The 21,302-nt window shown below is 38.0% G+C and overlaps 1 pseudogene; it reads left to right on the top strand.

The window, feature by feature from the left end:
- Positions 1–20,282: 20,282 nt before the first annotated feature.
- Positions 20,283–20,993, top strand: LOC100069722 (ferritin heavy chain pseudogene; annotated as a pseudogene).
- The last annotated feature ends 309 nt before the right edge of the window (positions 20,994–21,302 follow it).

Raw genomic sequence — 21,302 nt, forward strand, 5'->3', positions numbered from 1 at the left:
GTTACTCCTTTATATTTTCTTTCCCTTTCACCACTTTTCAACCAACCATATTAGAATGGGCATCTACCCCCAATTTCTCAATCATGTTTATAAGTTAAGCAAGTATAATCAACCTTCCTTTCCCATTAAACCAAGAAATCCCCTCACCAAGCTTACTGTCAATTTCCCTATTCCAAAATCCAAAAAAAGCTGCTTTTGCTCTGGCAGGTCTGCAGTACTGAACTCTACTGAACAGACGTTTAGTTTCCAGAAGAAAGCAGTCTCTGAGTTTACTATTTGTCCATTTTGTTCTGTACCTTGGAGGCTCTGCTTCTATTATCTCTGTTTTAGATGGTGTGTTATCCAGGCTCTCTCCAAAGCCCCCACACTTTCCTCTTTATACCTTCTTGTTCAACGATCTTATCCAATCCTGTGTTCTCAGCGGTCATCTACATGCTGATTATGCACAAATACATATTTCTATTCCAGATTTCTTTTCTCTGCTCTAGCTTTATGAATCTAAACTCCTCCCAGAAACTGTTACTTGGATAGTCCAGATGTTCCTCAAAAGTATCACATATAGAAAAGAACTTGACACCTCTCCACATTGGACCTGATATTCAAGACCTGGAGTATATATTTTCTAACTCAATGAATAGTGCTATTAGCGATTCAGTTTTTCAAATAAGAGACCAATTACCGTTTACTATGCTTTCCTGTTCCTCATGACAATATTCAGTTTGTCCCCAATTCCTAACAGTTTTATATCTTTCACACTTTTCAAATCTATTTACTTATGCTGTTTCCTTGATCCAACCACAATGCCTTTTTGTACTGTTTTGGTTTTTGGCAACTGACATGACTTTCATTCTTTCATCCAATCTTCCCTACTTCTCTCTGTTCCTCACAGTTCAGCTTCTATGAACTTTTACAGAAACAAATTTCATACTTTTATTTTCCTGATGAACTCCTTCAATGTTTCCTCATTGTCCTTAAGATAAATTCCAACTTCTTTAACATGGTTGATGCAAGTTGAAAATCTAGTTCCTGCGTCACAGATCACTCGTCTCTTGAGATATTCCTCATTTGGTCTCGATATTGCAGATGTTCCAAACCATCACACATAGTCAAATAAGAGCCAGTATGTTATAAATGCTTTATTCTCTGCCTAGAACCCTTTTCTTCCGCCGTCATTTCCTTTGCTTGACTTTCCTTCTACTTAACTCTCTGTCCTCTGTTGAGTCACCTCCTCTTGGAAGCTCTCATGACTTTTCAGGTCAGGTTAATGCTCCTCATGGGGATGTTTCTGCATCCACTGATTGTTTTATTACAGCACCTACCACACTATATTTCAACCAACTGTTAACACACCTGTAACACATCCTAGACTTAAAACTGTTATTTTTAAGCAATAATGTTTCTATTTTAGACCCAATTTAATCACCTACCTCTAATAATATCCAGTACAAAGAAGACAGTCAATAACTGTTAAATGATTAAGTGAAAAAAAGTTATAGTTATAAAGGTCCAAAGTTTTTCCCACCAAGATAGATTGTGTATATATTTTTTCTACTATCTGATGTCTTTTAATATTCACTGCATTGTCATGCAGTTCAACTACAAACCCCTAAATAGTCTATAGCACCTGAAAGGACTCTTTATGACATCAATAACATCTAAAATTACCTAGGTATTATGGGACAACTTTTATTTTGTGGTGTCTGTGTGTGTGTGTGGGGGGGGTCCCTTGGGAAACTTTTTTTGGTGCCTTTTTTTTAACAAGCATTGAAAAGCAATGCAATTATACATGCAATAATAGGCAATTATTTGCTCTTTAGTGTTTGGGGACCAAATTATTTCCCTTGAAACGTAGATCACTTTTTCATCTTTTAGTCAACGAAAGAATCTAGAGTAGAGAGGCATTTTAATGTTTCTTTAGGGAAAAAAGTTGATTGACTCATATATATGCTTTGATTATTTGCTATACTTGCTTTAATATTTGTCACCTTGGTTTCATATTAAAGTTATGAATTTATTTAAAATAAATGTTCAGTTCATGGACCTTGCATTCAGTAGCAGTTGAGGGAATGTCCCGATCAGTAACATTCAAACTTTCCTTCTGAGATTGTCTCAAACTGTTGTTATGACAGATATTTCAGTTCAACAGCAAGGATTAATTTAACAGAATGTTCATTTTTCTCTTCAGTCTCTAGGAAACTGAATGTCTGCAAATCATAGGTGAATTGACATCCTGTTGTAGTCACTCCACATAAATGGATGAACCTCTCTATCTAAATTTGCTTTACATGTCCAGATTGATTATACCACACACCCAACAAGAGAGGATGAAAAGACTCTTGCTCATGGAATGAGGCTTTCTGGGGCAGGCACTGTGAGCTCCCAAGCTGGTCTGAAATGGCTTGAGGGAGCAGCTAATGGTGAATGGACTTGGAGTTTGTGTTGTGGTGAGTGGGTGAGGCTGGTGTGAGGATTCCTGCCTGCAGGAAAAGGCTTAGTTGTTCCAACTTCCATTTGGCACCAAAGGGTGGAGCAGTGGGTTTCTTATCAGTTTCACCAGATTCAGGGTAAAAGGCAGAGGGGAAGTAGGAGAGCTTAAAGGCAGTGAGTAGTCAAACATCAAAATGGAGTCAGACACTTGATTACACACCTCTTCTCCTCAAAACCTCCATCACTCCTGCTCCTAGAACTTTCTTTCTTACTCCTCCTTAACTTCTTCCCACTACTTTATTATACAGATAATTTTACTATCTCTCACAGAAAGAGAGACTTCTCCCTATTTAGGACAGAAAAGAATATTTTTGGATGTGAAATACAGGATTCTTTACAGATCTCAAAGTGTGATAACCAGATGAGGAGCACTAATAGCATAATAAAATCTTACACACCAGAAAAGGAGAAAGAAATTTTGCCATTTTCTCAAGCATATTTTGCTTCTTTTATGGGTAACTAAGAAGACAGATGCTGTAAACTATTACAGATCTCACTTAAAAAAAGAAAGAAATGAGTAAGGAGTAAACGCAAAATTCAAATGAATTTTATTGATATTATGTATATTTTTTAATACATCATTGGTAATTTTGAAAGTATATATGGAATGGAAAATTCTCCAGAAAACTTCTACAACATTCACCCAATAAATCACCTACAAAAGAAAGCCTAAAGAGATCAATTGCCACAGAACAAATAAAGCAAGTTGTCAGAAAAGACAGTGGAAACGAGCATTCTTTAACTCCTAAAGTATGCTTTCTAAATATCAATGTCCACTATATGGATACAGGATAGTTGGATTAAAAGACTATTCTGGAAAGGGGCAAGAAAGGGGAGCCTAGGGATGTTACTGTAAAAAGATATGACATCACCACACTTACAGTGGCGTGACTGCCAAAACTGTACAAACGGTACCATAAAACGATTGTGACAGATACAAACAGTATACTAAAAATCAATGAATCCACAATGATATAAGAGAAAATAAATGAAAAGATCATTTTCATCATTAAATATATCCTTACCTGAAGAAGTTCTGGCTCCATCAGCATGGTGTAAACCTCTTAAAGTCCATCTCCCCCTCTGTCTGACTCATATCAACTAAAACTGCTTGACACAAGAAAAAATCAAACATCTCAGGTCAGCAAATAAGAGTAAATAAAAGAGGAGGACTGGGCAGGGGAGTGAAAACCTTAAAAAGTGATCTACCCCAGGCTGAGTTTATCGCTATTTTCTCTATCACTCATAGCCTTGCTGCAGGGGTGGGAACCAGTTATACTGGGGGGAAATGGGCTGCAAAGGCCCTGACATATTTCTTGCTATAAGAGTCATGGCAAGGAACACTACCAAAGTGGAAAGCAAAGGAGGAACCCTAGAGGGTAAATATTCAGAGAAGATTCCCTAGTTGGGGGCAAAAACCAGTGCAAATCTTAGTCTAAACCTGAATTACACATGCGTGAGAAGGACACAAACCAGTGAAGCAAGGCCTCAGCAAACCAAACTGAGAATTAAACCACTGCCCACAAACAGTAGGACAAATGTATAGTCTAAATTGTACTGCATTGAGTACTTCCTAAAATAGAAATATCATCACGTAAACATATCTGTATTCTGCAGAGAAATGATGAAAACCCAGAATCAACACAACACAGCACTCACAATGTCTACAATTAAATTCAAAATTATTCATCACAAAAAGAACAAAAAAATGCTCTCAAGGGAAAAGGCAAACCTCAGATGCTAAAGTGGAGACAACCCAAAAGGTGAAATTATCAGGCAAAGACATAAAGCAGCTATTTTAGCTACACTTTAATATTCTTTTAAAAACTCTTAAACCTACACATTTGAAAGTATTGAAAAGATAGGAAATATAACAAGAAAAAGAAACTACATAAAAAAGGAAAATAAAAGTTGTATAACTAAAAGATATAATTTCTCAAATTGCTGAATGAGCTTATACCATAATGGAAACAATAGAGGGAAGAGTCAGTAAACTTGATAGATGTATATAAATTATTCAAGTTGAAATTCATAGATGATGAAGGTTAAAAATTTTTATAACAGAGCTTCAGGGCCCTGTGGTAATATTTCCAAAGATGCAATTAGAATCTGAAAAGGAAAAGAGAATGAGATGAAGGCAAAAAAATGTCTGATGAAAAGAACAAAACATTAAGTGAAGTTATTTAGGCTGATGGAAAATGATATAAAAGAGAGCCCTGAATTTTCAGGAATGAAGGAAAGTTATCCTGAAAGAAAAATATCTGGGTAAATATATAAGATCATTTATTCCCCTCTTAAGTTCTTACAGATATGTATGATGGTTGAAAGCAATGCTTATAACACAACCTAGCGGTGTTTTCAATGTATGTAGATGTGATAACCATGAGAATTATGAAGGGAAATTTATTTATAAAGGGTATTGAAGATGCAAGGTGTCTTCATTTTACAGGAAATACTATAATATTAACTATGTAGATTGTGAAAGCCTAGGTATATTAGGTATATATTAGGTATATAAATATGCAAAGAGAAACAGCCAAAATGCCAATAGATAAATTAAAATGGATAGTACAAAAAATTTAAATACTCCAGTACAAGACAGGAAATGGGAAACAGAAAAACTAAAAAAAAGGAGGGTAGCACGTTAGGAAGATGGCAAACTAGGAAGATGTAGGTCCTTGTTTTCCCCAAGATACTGAATTAACAGCAATATATGTAACAAAATAACTTTGGAAAACCCAAAAGACTAGGTAAGGAGCTGCAACACCCAAGTAAGCACATAAACAAGGCAAGAGACAGGCAAGAAGGGTAAGAGTTGGTCATAGTTTTCTCACCATGGCCCCTCGTGCCCCCCAGTGTATCAAGGCGTGAAGGGCGAGTACCTGCTCCTAATTTCTGGCTCTTCCCTTAGGACAGAAAGAAAAGTGGAACTTTGTCCATCATTCTGGCTTGTGTTGGTGCTGCCGGAGGGACTGGTTTCTGTCTCTCCTGGCTTGTGGTGCTGATGGAATGGTGGCATAGTTTGTATATCAATTTGGAGGCCATTGAGAACAGAGGTAAGGACCACAGTGTGTTACAGCAGCAGAGACTATATAGTTCCACAGGCAGTCTCCAGGAGACACAAAATATTAAGTGTAGAGGAATACGACAGAAACTGAAAACTCTTGAGAAGAAATTCAATTAATACAGGTAAGCAGCCATATATACTAGAATAATAGCACACACACAACCCAAAAATGACACATCCCCAGAAAAGGTGTGAATGGTTACAGAACCCTGACTCGGGTGATTGGTGTAGGTCTTCCCCTGGACAAAGCTAGCCTGTAAAGACTGAGAGAGGTAGCTCGTTTCTCAAAGTCAGTATCTCAACAAAAGATCACAAGACACACAAAGAAACAGGGAAACATGGCCCAATCAAAGGAGGACAACAAAGCTCTAGAAACTGACTCTAAAAAAGAATAGATCTATGAAATTTCTGAAAAAGAATTTAAAATGACTGTCTTAAAGCTGCTAAGTGAGCTAAAAGAGATCACTGATAGACAACTAAATGAAATCAGGAAAACAATGCATGAGGAAAATGAGAGTATTCAAAAAGAGAAATTATAAGACAGAACCAAACAGAAATTCTGGACCTGAAAAATGCAATAACTGAATTGAAACATTCACTAGAGGGGTCAATAGCAGACTTGATCAGGCAGAACAAAGAATCAGCAAACTGGAAGAAAGGTCATTTGAAATAATCGAGTCAGAGGGCAAAAAAAAAGAATGGAACGAAGAGTGTCTAAGGGGCATATAGGAGAATGTCAGCTGGACCAATATACACATTATGGGAGTCCCAGAAGAAGAAAGAAAAGAGCAGAGAATTTATTTAAAGAAATAATGGCTGAAAACATCCCAAATATGAGGAAAGAAATAGATACACAAATTCAAGAACCTCAGCGAACTCTGACTAGGACAATTCAAGAGCTGTATGTCAAGACACATTATAATAAAACTGTGAAACTCAAAGACAAATAAAGAATCTTGAAAGAAGCAAGAGAAAAACAACTCAACTAATAAAAGTGGGCTACCATAAGATTATCAGTGTATTCCTCAGCAGAAACGTTGCAGACCAGAAGGGACTGGGAAGATATATTCAAAGTGCTGAAAGAAAGGAAAAAAATCCAACCCAGAATATTATATCTGGAAAAACTTTCCCTCAAAAATGAAGAAATTGATACCTTCCGGGAGCAACAAAAGCTGAAGGAATTCATTCCCATTAGACCTGCCCACAGGAAATGCTATGGGGAATCATTTGAGCTAAAACAAAAAGACATCAGAAAGCCACACAGACCCGTAGAAAAGTACAACGATCTCCAATAAAGGTAAATATTTGGACAAATATAGAACCTTGTCTTACCGTAATTTTAGTGTATAAACGCACTTTAAATTCTAGCATAGAATCTAAAGGACAAAATCATAAGAAAACAAACATATTTTGATGGATACACAATAAATAAAGATGTAATTTGTGACAGCAATAATACAAAGGGCGAGAGCAGAGTTATAAATGAGTAGAGCTTTTGTATGTGATTGAACTTTTTATCAGTGTAAAATAGATGGTAGTAACTTTAAGATTTATAATACAATCACAATGGTAGCTACAAAGAAAATATCTACTGAATACACCTAAAAGGAAATGAGAAGGGAATCAAAGCAAGTCATTACAAAAAAATCAAACACAAAAGAAGGTAGTAAGAGAGGAAATGAGGGTCAAAAAAACCACAAGAAGAAAATAGAAAATAAGCAATCAAAACAGCAATAATGAACCCTTTCCTATCAGTAGTTTAAATGTAAATGGATTAAACTGTCCAATCATGAGACACAGACTGGTCAAGTGGATTAAAAAAAAACCCAGAACGCAATGACTTGCTGCTTACAAGAGACTCACTTTAGATCTAAGGATACACACAAGTAAAAGTAAAAGGATGGAAAAAGATATTCCATGAAAATGATATCCTAAAGAAAGTAGGGGTGACTTTAAGTGAAAAACTGCCACAAGAGACAAAAGGACATTATATAATGATAAAATGGTCAAATCATCAGGAAGATAAACAATTATAAATATTTATGCACCAAACATCTGAGCTCCAAAACATATGAAGGAAATGTTGACAGAATTAAAGGGAGAAATAGATAGCAATACAACAATGGTAGGAGACTTCAGCACTTTACTTTTAATAGTGGATAGAACAACCAGGCTGAAGATCAATAAAGAAGTAGAGGACTTGAACAACATCAACAAACTGGACCTAACAGACATCCAGAGAACGCTCCACCCAGGAACTGGAGAATACACATTCCTCTCAAGAGCACATGGAACATTCTCCAAGATAGACCACAAAACAAATATTAACAAATTTTAGAAGACTGAAATAATAGAAACTATCTTTTCTGATCACAAAGGAATGAAATTAGAAATCAGTAGCGTGGGCTTGGCCCCGAGGCCCAGTGGTCAAGTTCCCACACTCAGCTTTGGTTGCCCAGGGTTTCACCAGTTTGGATTCTGGGCATGGACCTAGCACCACTAGTGAAGCCATGCTGAGGTGGTGTCCCACGTAGCAGAACCAGAAGGATCTACAACTAGAATATGCAACTATGTACTGGGGGAGCTTTGGGAAGAAGAAGTAAAAAAAAAAAAAAGATTGGCAACAGTTGTTAGTTCAGGGGCCAATCTTTAAAAAAAAAGAAAAAAAGAAATAAGTAGCAGAAGGAAAACTAGAAAATACACAAATATGTGGATATTAAACAACACATACTTCAATAACCAGTGGGTTAAAGAAGAAATCACAGGGGAAATTAGAAAATATTGTAAGACAAATGAAAATGAAAACATAATATATCGAAACTTATGGGATGCAGCAAATACAGTGCATTCAGTCTTTACCATTGAGTATGATATTAGCTGTGGGCTTTGCATATTTGCTCTTCATTATGTTGAGGTAGTTTCCTTCTATTCCTAGTTTCTTGAGTGTTTTTGTCATGAAAGGGTATTGAATCTTGTCAAATGCTTTTTCTGCATCAATTGAGATGATCCTCTGGTTTTTCCCTTCATTCTGTTAATGTGATGTGTTACATTGCTTGATTTTTATATATTGCACCATCCTCGCATTCCAGAAATAAATCCCATTTGGTCATGGTTTAGAATCGTTTTTATGTGCTGGTGAACTTGGTTTGCTAGTATTTTTTTGAGAATTTCTGCCTCAATACACATCAGTAATATTCATCTGTAGTTTTCTCTTCCTGTAGTGTGTTTGACTTTGGTATCATGGTAACGGCCTCATAGAATAACTTTGGGAATGTCCCTTCCTCTTCAATTTTTTGGAACAGTTTGCAAGGAAGTGGTGTTAATTCTTTAAATATTTAGTATCACCAGTGAAGCCATTGGATCCTGGGCTATTTTTGTTAGGTTTTTGATTACTGCCTCAATCTATTTACTAGTATAAGACTGAGCAGATTTTGTATTTCTTCATAATTCAGTATTGGCAGGTTGTGTGTTTTTGGGATTTCACCTAGGTTACCCCATTTGTTGGCATAAAATTGTTTATAGTCCCTTCTTTCATTTCTGATTTTAGTTATTTGAGTCTTCTCTCTTTTTGCTTAGTCAATCTAGGTAAATTTTTCTCACTTTGATTGATATTTTTCATAAACCAACTCTTAGTTTCATTGATTATCTCTATTGCTTTTCTGTTCTCTGTTTTGTTTATCTTTGCTGTACTCTTTATTATTTTATTCTGCTATCTTTGGCTTTAGTTCATTCTTCATTTTCTAATTCCTTGAGGGATGAAGTTAGGTTGTTGACTTGAGATCTTTCTTTCTAATGTAGGTGTTTACAGGTGTAAACTTCCCACTTAGCAGGACATTCAATATACCCTGTAAGTTTCAGTGTGCGATAAGTTTTGTAATTGGACAGTGTGAATCCTACTTCCTTCTTTTTCAAGATTTTTGGGCTATTCTGGATCCCTTGCATATCTACATGAGTTTCATTACCAGGATGTCAATTTTTCTAAATCAGCCAATGGGATTTGGGGTAGTATTGCCATCTTAACAATATTCAGTATTCTGACTTTAAGAAAATGCTACAAGGAAAGAAACAACAAGATAAATCAAAATTAGAAAAAATCAGAAATGAAGTGATAAAGCTCAGGAATAAAGGAGACATAAAAGAAAAAAATTTAGAATATTAACCTAGAAATACATCAGAAGAACTCAAATAGTTTAATATTCGAACAAAATTGTTTTAATAAAAATTAAGAAATATATGAAAAGTATATGAGAGAAAGCAAATAACTAATAAATCGATATTTATTTTACCTAGACTTCTGTATAATTCTCACAATTAACAAAAAGGTTTAATTTTTGAAAATTAAAGATATAAAAATATAATCAGACCATGGCTACTAAATAATCTTAGAAAACAATTGTAATTCTTCTTAGTGAATCACAAGCCCTTATATGATCTGGTCCCTCCTAGCACACTGACCTCATGGTTTTTTAGTCACCCCTCAGTAACCCTGCTCTGAGCCACCTGCTGCTCTGGAACACACAATGCTCAGGCTTCCTTCCAGGCATTTGCACTTGTTTACTCTACTTGGAACACTCCTCCTCATATATGCAAATGACCTGGGCCCTTTACCATCCATGTCTCAGCTCAAATATTCACCTCCTCAGAAAAGGGTTCATACCAGATTGCCTTACCTAGATTTTCCCTGTTCTTGCTTAGTTTCCCTCATACTCTATTTCACTACATGATGTTACATATCCTCTTATCCATTTACATGTTTATTTATATGTCTTGCCTAATATACTACAAACTCCATTTTATTAGCCAGATACAGGAATTAATATATTTTTAAGCAACGAAACTACATATATAATTAGAAGTGTGCAAGAGAATCTGGAAAGAGTTTGAGTTCAAAATACAGATAAAATGGTGGGCGGAGAAAAATGGCGGGGTGAGCTGACCCGGGATTCTGTCCCCTCCAAAATACAACAAAAGATTGGAAGAACTGAATTTCAGAGAATAAACATAATGCCAGCTCGTTAGAGACCTACAATACCAAGAAAGAGGAGATCATAAACCTAGCTTTACACCTTTGGAGGCGCCAGAACGGTAGGAGAGAACATCGCACCCTCCCCTAGAGTCTGCGATCGCTGCGGCGCGGGTCAGGAAGGAGCGGGGTAGGGGCCGCAGGTGGATCATCCCGGACTCCTGCCGCTGATTCAGTGGAGAACCGCTGATGGGGCAGAAAGCTTCCATCCGCGGGGACCCTATAAATCAAGGGCCTTGGGAGACCAGAGAACAGAACTGATCTGAACCCAGACCGGCGTGTGTGAGTAACAGCCCCTCCCCCACAGCAAAGCCAGTGGGTGCAGCCATTTTGCCCTGAAGGCGGAGAGCTAACATGCTGCTCTCGACCCCCATCTAGTGGCGACAGCCTGTAACTGCAACTGAATTCTACCACCATGAGAAAAAAACGCTCCTCTACCATCCAGCAATTTATAAAAGCCCCAGACCAGAAGGAAAACAATAAAAACACAGAATTAAGTCCTGAGGACTTGGAATTAGGTAAACTAAGTGATAATGAATTCAGAGGAGCTATAATCAAAAAACTCAATGAGGTAGAGAGAAAGATAGAGAAACAAGCTGAGTTCTGGAGTTACTTCACAAAAGAGATTGAAACCATAAAGAAGAATCAAACAGAATTACTTGAGATGAAAAACACAATGGACCAGATGAAACAGAATACGGATTCCCTGAATGCCTGTGTAGACAACCTAGAGGAGCAAATCAGCATAATCGAGGACAGACAGGCTGAATGGTGCCAGACAGAGGAAGAAAGAGAACTAAGAATTAAAAAAAATGAGGAAAATCTCCGAGAGATAATGGATTCAATGAGGAGTAAGAACATAAGGATCATAGGAATTCCCGAGAATATGGAAAAGGAAAATGGAGCAGAGAGTGTGCTTAATGAAATTATTGAAGAGAACTTCCCAAATCTAGGGATCAACGGAGAAATGTGTGTAGAGGAGGGTTTTAGATCTCCTAGATTTGTCAATGTAAAAAGACCCACCGCAAGGCACATAGTAGTAAAGTTGGCAAATAGGAATGATAAGGAAAGAATACTCAGGGAAGTAAGGGAAAAAAAGAGAATAACCTATAAAGGAGCCCCTATCAGACTGTCAGTGGATTTCTCTACAGAAACCCTACAAGCTAGGAGAGAATGGAGTGATATATTCAAAGCTTTAAAGGATAAAAATCTTCAGCCAAGAATACTCTATCCAGCAAGAATTTCCTTCAGATATGAGGGAGAAATTAAATCTTTTCCAGACAAACAAAAGTTAAGGGAATTTGTAACTAAAAGCCCTCCATTACAAGAAATCCTCAAGAAGGCTCTCATACTTGAAAAAAGAAAAAAGGGAGAAAGGGGCACAAGCCACAGACTAGGGAGACTGATGGATAGAACCAGAACAGGATAGCAAATATTCAACTATAGCATTAGGGTAAAAATAAGGAAACTACCAAAACAAGGACGATCTTAGCACTCTAACTACAAATTAATAAGACGAATTGTAATAAAAAATCAAAATAATTATTTAGGAGGGGAAGAGCAAAGGGTCTAAATCAGTATTGGTCGAGTAAGTAAGAGACCACCAGAGAATAGACTATATTATACACGAGATTCTAAATACAAACTTCAAGGTAGACACTAAAATAAAGTACAGAACAGAGTCACAAATCATAGTTAAGGAAAAATCTAAGAAACCCAGCATAAGAAATTGCAGTAATAAATGGATAGTCTAAAGCACACAAGAAAAGAAACACAGGAAAAGAAGATAATGAGCGACAGATTGACAGCATTAAGTCCACATGCATCAATAATCACTCTCAATGTGAACGGATTGAACTCTCCAATAAAAAGACACAGAGTGGCAAAATGGATTAAAGAACAAGATCCAACAATTTGTTGCCTCCAGGAAACACACCTCAGCCCCAAGGACAAACACAGACTCAGGGTGAAGGGGTGGAGGACAATACTTCAAGCAAATAGCAAGGAAAAAAAGGCAGGTGTTGCAATCCTCATATCATACCAAGTGGATTTCAAAATAAGACAGGTAAAGAGAGACACAGAGGGACAATATATAATGATCAAAGGGACACTTCATCAAGAAGAAATAACGCTTTTAAATATCTATGCACCCAACACAGGAGCACCAAGATTCATAAAGCAACTATAAACAGACCTAAAGGAAGATGTTAAAAACAACACAATAATAGTAGGGGACCTCAACACCTCACTCACATCAATGGACAGATCATCCAGACAGAAAATCAACAAGGGAATAGTGGAGCTGAATGAAAAACTAAAACAATTGGACTTAATAGACATATATAGATCACTCCACCCTGAAGGAGCTGAATACACATTCTTCTCAAGTGCACATGGAACATTCTCTAGGATAGACCATATGTTGGGAAACAAGGCCAGCCTCTACAAATTTAAAAAAATGGAAATAATAACAAGCATCTTCTCAGATCATAGTGCTATAAGGCTAGAAATTAATTAGAAGAAAAAAGCTGAGAAAGGCACAAAGATGTGGAGACTAAACAACACACTACTGAACAAGCAATGGATCATTGAAGAAATTAAAGAAGAAATAAAAAAATACCTGGAAACAAATGAAAATGATAGCATGCCATACCAACTCATATGGGATACAGCAAAAGCTGTATTAAGAGGAAAATTCATCGCAATACAGGCACATCTTAACAAACAAGAAAAATCCCAAATAAGCAACCTTAAAGCACACCTAACTGAACTAGAGAAAAAAGAACAAATGAAGCCCAAAGTCAGCAGAAGGAGAGAAATAATAAAAATCAGAGCAGAAATAAATACTATTGAAACGAAAAAGGCAGTAGAAAGGATCAATGAGACAAAGAGCTGGTTTTTTGAGAAGATAAATAAAATTGACAAACCACTAGCCAGACTTACAAAGAAAAAAAGGGAGAAAGCTCAAACAAACAAAATCAGAAATGAGCGAGGGGAAATAACAAGAGACTCTGCAGAAATACAACAGATTATAAGAGAATACTACAAAAAACTGTATGCCAGCAGAATGGATAACCTAGAGGAAATGGATAAATTCTTGGACTCATACAGTCTCCCAAAGCTCACTCAAGAAGAGGCAGACAATTTGAACAGACCAATCACAAGGAAAGAGATTGAAACAGCAATCAAAAACATCCCAAAGAATAAAACCCCAGGACCAGATGGCTTTCCTGAGGAATTCTACCAAACTTTCAGAGAGGATTTAATACCTATGCTTTTCAAGCTATTCCAAAAAAATAGGGAAGATGGAACACTTCCTAACACATTCTATGAGGCCAACATCACGCTGATACCAAAACCTGACAAGGACACCACGAAAAAAGAGAACTATAGGCCAATATCACTGATGAACATAGATGCAAAAATTCTAAACAAAATTTTGGCAACCAGAATTCAGCAATTCATCAAAAGAATCATACATCAGGATCAGGTGGGATTCATACCAGGGATGCAGGGATAGTTCAACATCCACAAATCAATCAACGTGATACACCACATCAACAAACTGAGGAATAAAAACCACATGATCATCTCAATAGATGCAGAGAAGGCATTTGACAAGATCTAACAGCCATTTATGATAAAAACTCTGAACAAAATGGGCATAGAAGGAAACTACCTCAACATAATAAAGGCCATACAGGACAAACCCATAGCCAACATCATACTCAATGGGCAAAAACTGAACGCCATCCCCCTGAAAACAGGAACAAGACAAGGATTCCCTCTATCACCACTCTTATTTAACATAGTAGCGGAGGTCCTGGCCAGAGCAATCAGGCAAGAAAAAGGAATAAAAGGAATCCAAATAGGGAAGGAAGAAGTGAAACTCTCGCTGTTTGCAGACGACATGATCTTATATATAGAAAACCCCAAAGAATCCATTGGAAAACTGTTAGAAGTAATCAACAACTACACCAAGTTGCAGGATATAAAATCAATTTGCATAAATCAGTAGCATTTCTATACTCCAGTAATGAACCAACAGAAAAAGAACTCAAGAATACAATACCATTCACAATCGCAACAAAAAGAATAAAATACCTTGGGGTAAATTTAACTAAGGAAGTGAAGGACCTATATAATGAAAATTACAAGGCCTTTCTGAGAGAAGTGGATGACGACATAAGGAGATGGAAAGACATTCCATGTAGATGGATTGGAAGAATAAACATAGTTAAAATGTCCGTTCTACCTAAAGCAATCTACAGATTCAATGTCATCCCAATCAGAATCTCAATGACATTCTCTACAGAATTAGAACAAAGAATCCTAAAATTCATATGGGGCAACAAAAGACCCCGAATTTCTAAAGCATTCCTGAGAAAAAAGAACAGAACGGGAGGCATCACAATCCCTGACTTCAAAACATACTACAAAGCTACAGTAATCAAAACAGCATGGTACTGGAACAAAAACAGGTGCACAGATCAATGGAACAGAATTGAAAGCCCAGAAATAAAACCACACATCTATGGACAGCTTATCTTTGACAAAGGAGCTGAGGGCATACAATGGAGAAAAGAAAGTCTTTTCAACAAATGGTGCTGGGAAAACTGGAAAGCCACATGTAAAAGAACGAAAATTGACCATTCTTTTTCACCATTCACCAAAATAAACTAAAAATGGATCAAAGACCTAAAGGTGAGACCTGAAACCATAAGGCTTCTGGAAGAAAACGTAGGCAATACACTCTTTGACATCAGTATTAAAAGGATGTTTTCGGACACCATGCCTTCTCAGAGAAGGGAAACAATAGAAAGAATAAACAAATGGGACCTCATCAGATTAAAGAGCTTCTTCAAGGCAAATGAAAACAGGATTGAAACAAAAAAACAACCCACTAACTGGGAAAAAATATTTGCAAGTCATATATCTGACAAAGGCTTAATATCCTTAATATATAAAGAACACTCGCAACTCAACCACAAAACATCAAACAACCCAATCAAAAAATGGGCTGGAGACATGAACAGACATTTCTCCAAAGAAGATATACTGATGGCCAATAGGCACATGAAAAGATGCTCATCATCGCTGATCATCAGGGAAATGCAAATCAAAACTACACTAAGATATCACCTTACACCCGTTAGAATGACAAAAATATCTTAAACTAATAGCAACAAATGTTGGAGAGGTTGTGGAGAAAAAGGAACCCTCATACACTGCTGGTGGGAATGCAAACTGGTGCAGCCACTATGGAAAACAGTATGGAGATTCCTCAAAAAACTAAAAATAGAACTACCATACGATCCAGCCATCCCACTACTGGGTATTTATCCAAAGAGCCTGAGGTCAGCAATCCCAAAAGTCCTGTGCAGCCCAATGTTTATTGCAGCACTGTTTACAATAGCCAAGACGTGGAAGCAACCTAAGTGCCCATCAACAGACGAATGGATAAAGAAGATGTGGTACATATATACAATGGAATACTACTCAGCTGCGAAACAGAACAAAATCATTCCATTTTCAATAACATGGATGGACCTTGAGAGAATTATGTTAAGTGAAATAAGCCAGCGAGAGAAAGATAATCTGTGTATAACTCCACTCATATGAGGAATTTAAAACTATGGACCAAGAACAGTTTAGTGGATACCAGGGGAAAGGTGGGGTGGGGGGTGGGCACAAAGGGTGAAGTGGTGCACCTACAACATGACTGACAAACATTAATGTACAATTGAAATTTCACAAGATTGTAACCTATCAATAACTCAATAAAAAATAACAATAATAAAAAAATACAGATAAAATGGTGCATGAGGAAGAAGAACAGCGCCCATCCCTGAACTGGGACAGAAATATGAGAAGAGAAACAAAGTGAGCGGTTAATGTGGTGAAGATGAAATTCACTGGGTCACTCATACAGAGTATTTATCTCCTCTCTAGATCACAAGTATTTTCCCCAGTGTGAATGGAGCTTTCCAGCCAACATTTCAAGCATGTCTCCTCCTTAACCACTTGGGCTTTTACCTACCCAAATATATTCCCATAGCTTGACTTGCTCATACTTACTTGTATGCCCTCTTCTTGTTTCTTCCCTCACAACCATGCAGGCCTCTTTCCTTGCTCCAATAATGTAATCACTCCCAGCTTAGAATTGAAATGCCTTGCTTACAAAGAAAGAAATGGCATATGATGTAGAACAAAACATTGTTTACTTAAAATTATAATAATAAACTAAAAGCCAAAATGATATTGAATAAGATTTCCAAGAAAATGGGCTAAGGGAGCTAAAGAACAAGAAATCAGGTAGGGTAAGGATATTTTAAACATATATACTCATACATCCTCTTTCTCGAGAGAATGCATAATACCATGGCTAAAAATAGAGATTCTGGAGCCGTGGTTCAATTCCTGCCTTTGCCACCTTCGAGCTGTGTTTGACGTCGGGAAAGTCACTTAAACCCACTGTGCCTCAGTATTCTCACTTGTAGAACAGGAATAAGAAATCTGTCAGGAGGATTAAACAAGTTGATATAGAGATGGAAGGTGCTTCGAGCACTGCCTATTATATACTAAGCACGATGTTAACTATTGACATTACTATTGATATTGCCGTTTTATGAAGAGTACATGAGAAGAGATATCTATAGGATACTCATTTCATTTTAAATGTAATGTTAATAGATAACAACTTTCAACCACAAAACAGCAAAAAATTCTTACAAAATACAATGCATATGCCTCAGTGTTCAATTAATTCCCTTTATCAAATCCACCAGTATGTAAACTGTAGAGGCTCTTTTAGACCAATTCAGGCCCCTGTGTCAGGCTAGTCTCCCTGCAAATGGATCAGATATTAAAATGAAATATCTATAAAAATTCCAAGCATAAGTAAATAGGAAAACTGGATCCTCTGACAATGGTTATAATAAACGCCAAAGAATTCTCAACTAGACCCTATTCACAAAATAAGAGAGGCAACTATAAGTAAGATTGGAGGAGGTATGAGTGTGACCGAAAGGGAAGAGGAAGGTGTTTGACGGAGTAGCCATGTCAAGCATGACAAAGCTCAAACCATTTCTTTGGAAAAAAGGAACAAATTTAACTAGTTTCTTGAAAAGCAGACCTGAAAATCACAGTGGAAAAAATATATATCTTGAAAAGCAGATTCTAAATTAAACTACGTCATTTGAAGCTGACAAGCATACCCAGTGAGACCAAGTTGCCACAGTTCTCCATCGTCACATCCTGGTACAATTTCTTCTGAACAGGGCTGAGATATTCCCACTCCAGCATAGAGAAGTCTAGGCCACATTGCTGAACGTCACAGATCTCTGAAATGGCAAACACACCCATGCGTTACTGGGGAAATTAAAGGAATATTTTGAAGATGGAAGGAGAGGAGATAAGGACTGCATTGCAGGGCGAGAGCAATATAGCACGGATGTAGACTACAAATCTACAGTATGAGAGGGGGGCTGGAGCAGCACGTATGTTTTTGACGAAGCCTGCTGAAATAGACAAAATTTCCTGGCACACTCTTACATATTTGAACCATTTGAGAATAGATAGAATAATAATGTTTTACTATTAAATGAAATAGTGAATACAAGCATAATGCTTAATTGGGACCTGGCACATAAATTCCCAGTAAATGTGAGTTGCTCAAGAAAATTTTTACTTTTTAGAGAAGAGAACATTTAATCACATACTTTTTGAAATGCAGTAAAAAGTCTTAATGTTAGGAAAAAGAGTCTGTATAAAAATGAGATTTATCTCAAGCATTAAATAGTTCATGATGCCAGACCTTACCCTAAGCATTTTTTCTTGTTTTGATAAATCCATGTACTCTTTGGCACATGACATTATATTTTATGGACATATCAGATTTAATCATTTATACAGGTAGGATGCACACCATTTGTGAGGTCTTCCCCAATTCTGTGAGTCTGTCTTCACTGACTGCTTAGGAGGACTTTTTGTTGCTGCTGTCCACCCTCTGTCACTGAGCACATGCCTTACACCGAGCATGGTAAGCAGCTGCTACTTAGGTTACTGAGGGCCACCTCCTCGTATTTATGTCCCTGTGTGCTCTCCTGCCCATGTGTGTGGGCTAAAAGCAGTGACTTGCTTTAAACAAACAGAAAATGGCTACAGTGATGAAATGTTACTTCTGATAGTAATTACAAAAGATGATGATTTCCGTATTGCTTGCCCTCTTTGGCTGTCTCACTTGCTCAACACAGAGTAGCCTCTAGCCAACAGCCCGTGAGTGACTAAATCCAGTTAAAAAACACTTGAGCGAGCTTGGAAGGAGAGGCAGCTAACGTTGGCCTTAAGAAGACTGCAGCCCTGACCAACATCTTGATAGCCTGGTGAGAGACCCAGAGCAGGAGAGTCAAGCTAAGCCACGTCCAGATTTCCCACCCACTGAAACTGTGAGATAAACGTTTACTGCTTTAAGCTACTAAGTGTCGAGTTAATTTTTTATGCAGGAATAGATAACTCATAGATTGAGGTAAAGAATGTTGAGGAAGGGGGCTGGCTCGGTGGCCGAGTGGTTAAGTTTGCGCACTCCACAGCAGCGGCCCAGGGTTCGGGTCCTGGGCGTGGACATGGCACTGCTCGTGAGGCCACGTTGAGGTGGCGTCCCACATCCCACAGCTAGAAGAACCTGCAACTAAGATATAGAACTATGTACCCGGGGGGGTTGGGAAATAAAGCAGAAAAAAAAACGAACATTGGCAAGAGTTGTTAGCCCAGGTGCCATCCTTAAAAAAAAAAAGGAAGATTGGCAACAGTTTTTAGCCCAGGTGCCAGTCTTTAAAAAAAAAAAAAAGTTGAGGAGGGATAACGAATTATGTAGATGTCATCCAAATTTAGTATGTCTCATTCAACAATAAACTAGTCTTGATATTTATCTCTCAGACATCTCCTGCCAAGATTCACAACCTCCAAGTTTGCAAATCTCAATCATATGCAGGCATACCTCGCTTTATCGCACTTTGTTTTATTGCGCTTTTCAGATATTGTGTTTTTGCAAGACCTTCCATCAGCAAAAAGACTACAACTCACTGAAGTCTCAGATGATGGTTTGCACTTTTTAGCAATAAAGTATTTTTTAATTAAGGTGCATATATTGTTTTTTAGACAATGCTATTGCACACTTAGACTATAGAGTAAAGATAACTTTTATATGCACTGGGAAACCAACAAATATGTGTGACTCCCTTTATTGCAAGATTTGCTTTATTGCGGTGGCCTGGAACTTGAACTTGCAATGTCTCTCAGATATGCCTGTACTAATCCACACAAACCACGAGATCTCACTCTACACTGAGATGTAGGTCTTTAAATACCAAATGTCTATGTTACCGACTTGGAAATCTCAAGTCTGCAGAAAACTTCAAAGTCTTCTCATGGATGGTTAAACACAACCATTGTCTCTATCTCACCAAACTACAGACCTGACTCAAATAGCATAAATCTTTACTTCAAAGGACAAAGAATGGACACTTAAGATATGTTCAATACAGTCTTCGTCCGAGTTGCCACGGTTTCCTGCTTCAACAGTACTTGAACTGAACCAGCGCTGGCTCCCTGCCCCGGCCAGCCACCCAGAGCCGGCCCTTGGTGACCTCCTCACAGTGCCCTCGGCCCGCCCAAGGCTCCCGCCGCCGCCCCCTCCTCTCCTCTCCTCAGCCGCCTGCCATGACGACTGCGGTCCCCTCACAGGTGCACCAGAACCACCACCAGGACTCAGAGGCCGCCATCAACCATCAGCTCAACCTGGAGCTGCACGCCTCCTCCGTCTACCTGGCCATGTCTTACTATTTTGATTGCGGTGATGTGGCTTTGAAGAACTTTGCCAAAGTTCTTCACCAATCTCATGAGGAGAGGGAACATGCTGAGAAACTGATGAAGCTGCAGAACCAAGGAGGCAGCCAAATCTTCCTTCAGGATATCAAGAAACCAGAACAGGATGACTGGGAGAATGGGCTGAAGACAATGGAGTTTGCATTACACTTGGAAAAAAAAGTGAATGAGTCACTATTGGAACTGCACAAACTGGCCACTAACAAAAATGACCCCCACCTGTGTGACTTCCTTGAGCCTCATTACCTGAATGAGCAGGTGAAAGCCATCAAAGAATTGGGTGACCACGTAACCAACCTGCGCAGGATGGGGGCCCCGGAATCTGGCATGGCGGAGTATCTATCTGACAAGCACACCCTGGGAGACAGTGACGAGAGCTAAGTCTCAGGCCAGCTTCCCCCAGCCACCGGGTGACTTTCCTGATCCACCGAGGCAGTGCATGCATGTTGGGGTTACCTTTACCTTTTCTATAAGTTGTACCAAAACATCTACTTAAGTTCTTGGATTTGTACCATTCCTTCAAATAAAGTAATTGGGTAACCCCCCCAAGAAAGATACGTTCAGTAATTTCTCAGTAATAACATGAACACTAGTTAGTTTAGAATGGGCTACATAGAGAGGATGCTGGGTAATTTGGTATCACATTTCACTGGAACAAGAGGTGGGACATAGGTTATTTGAGGGCCCTCTCTTGGTAGTAAACTTTAGAAAAACTAATAAAAATACTCACATGACCTAAATAACAAAACAAAACAAACGTATTTCAAGGAGAGAAACATCAACTCACATGGACCATGGTTTAAGACCTTCAAGAGTGCATCAGTCTCAGGGTTCCTCTAT

Source organism: Equus caballus, chromosome 25 (genome assembly GCF_041296265.1).
Source record: "Equus caballus isolate H_3958 breed thoroughbred chromosome 25, TB-T2T, whole genome shotgun sequence".
NCBI lineage: Eukaryota > Metazoa > Chordata > Mammalia > Perissodactyla > Equidae > Equus > Equus caballus.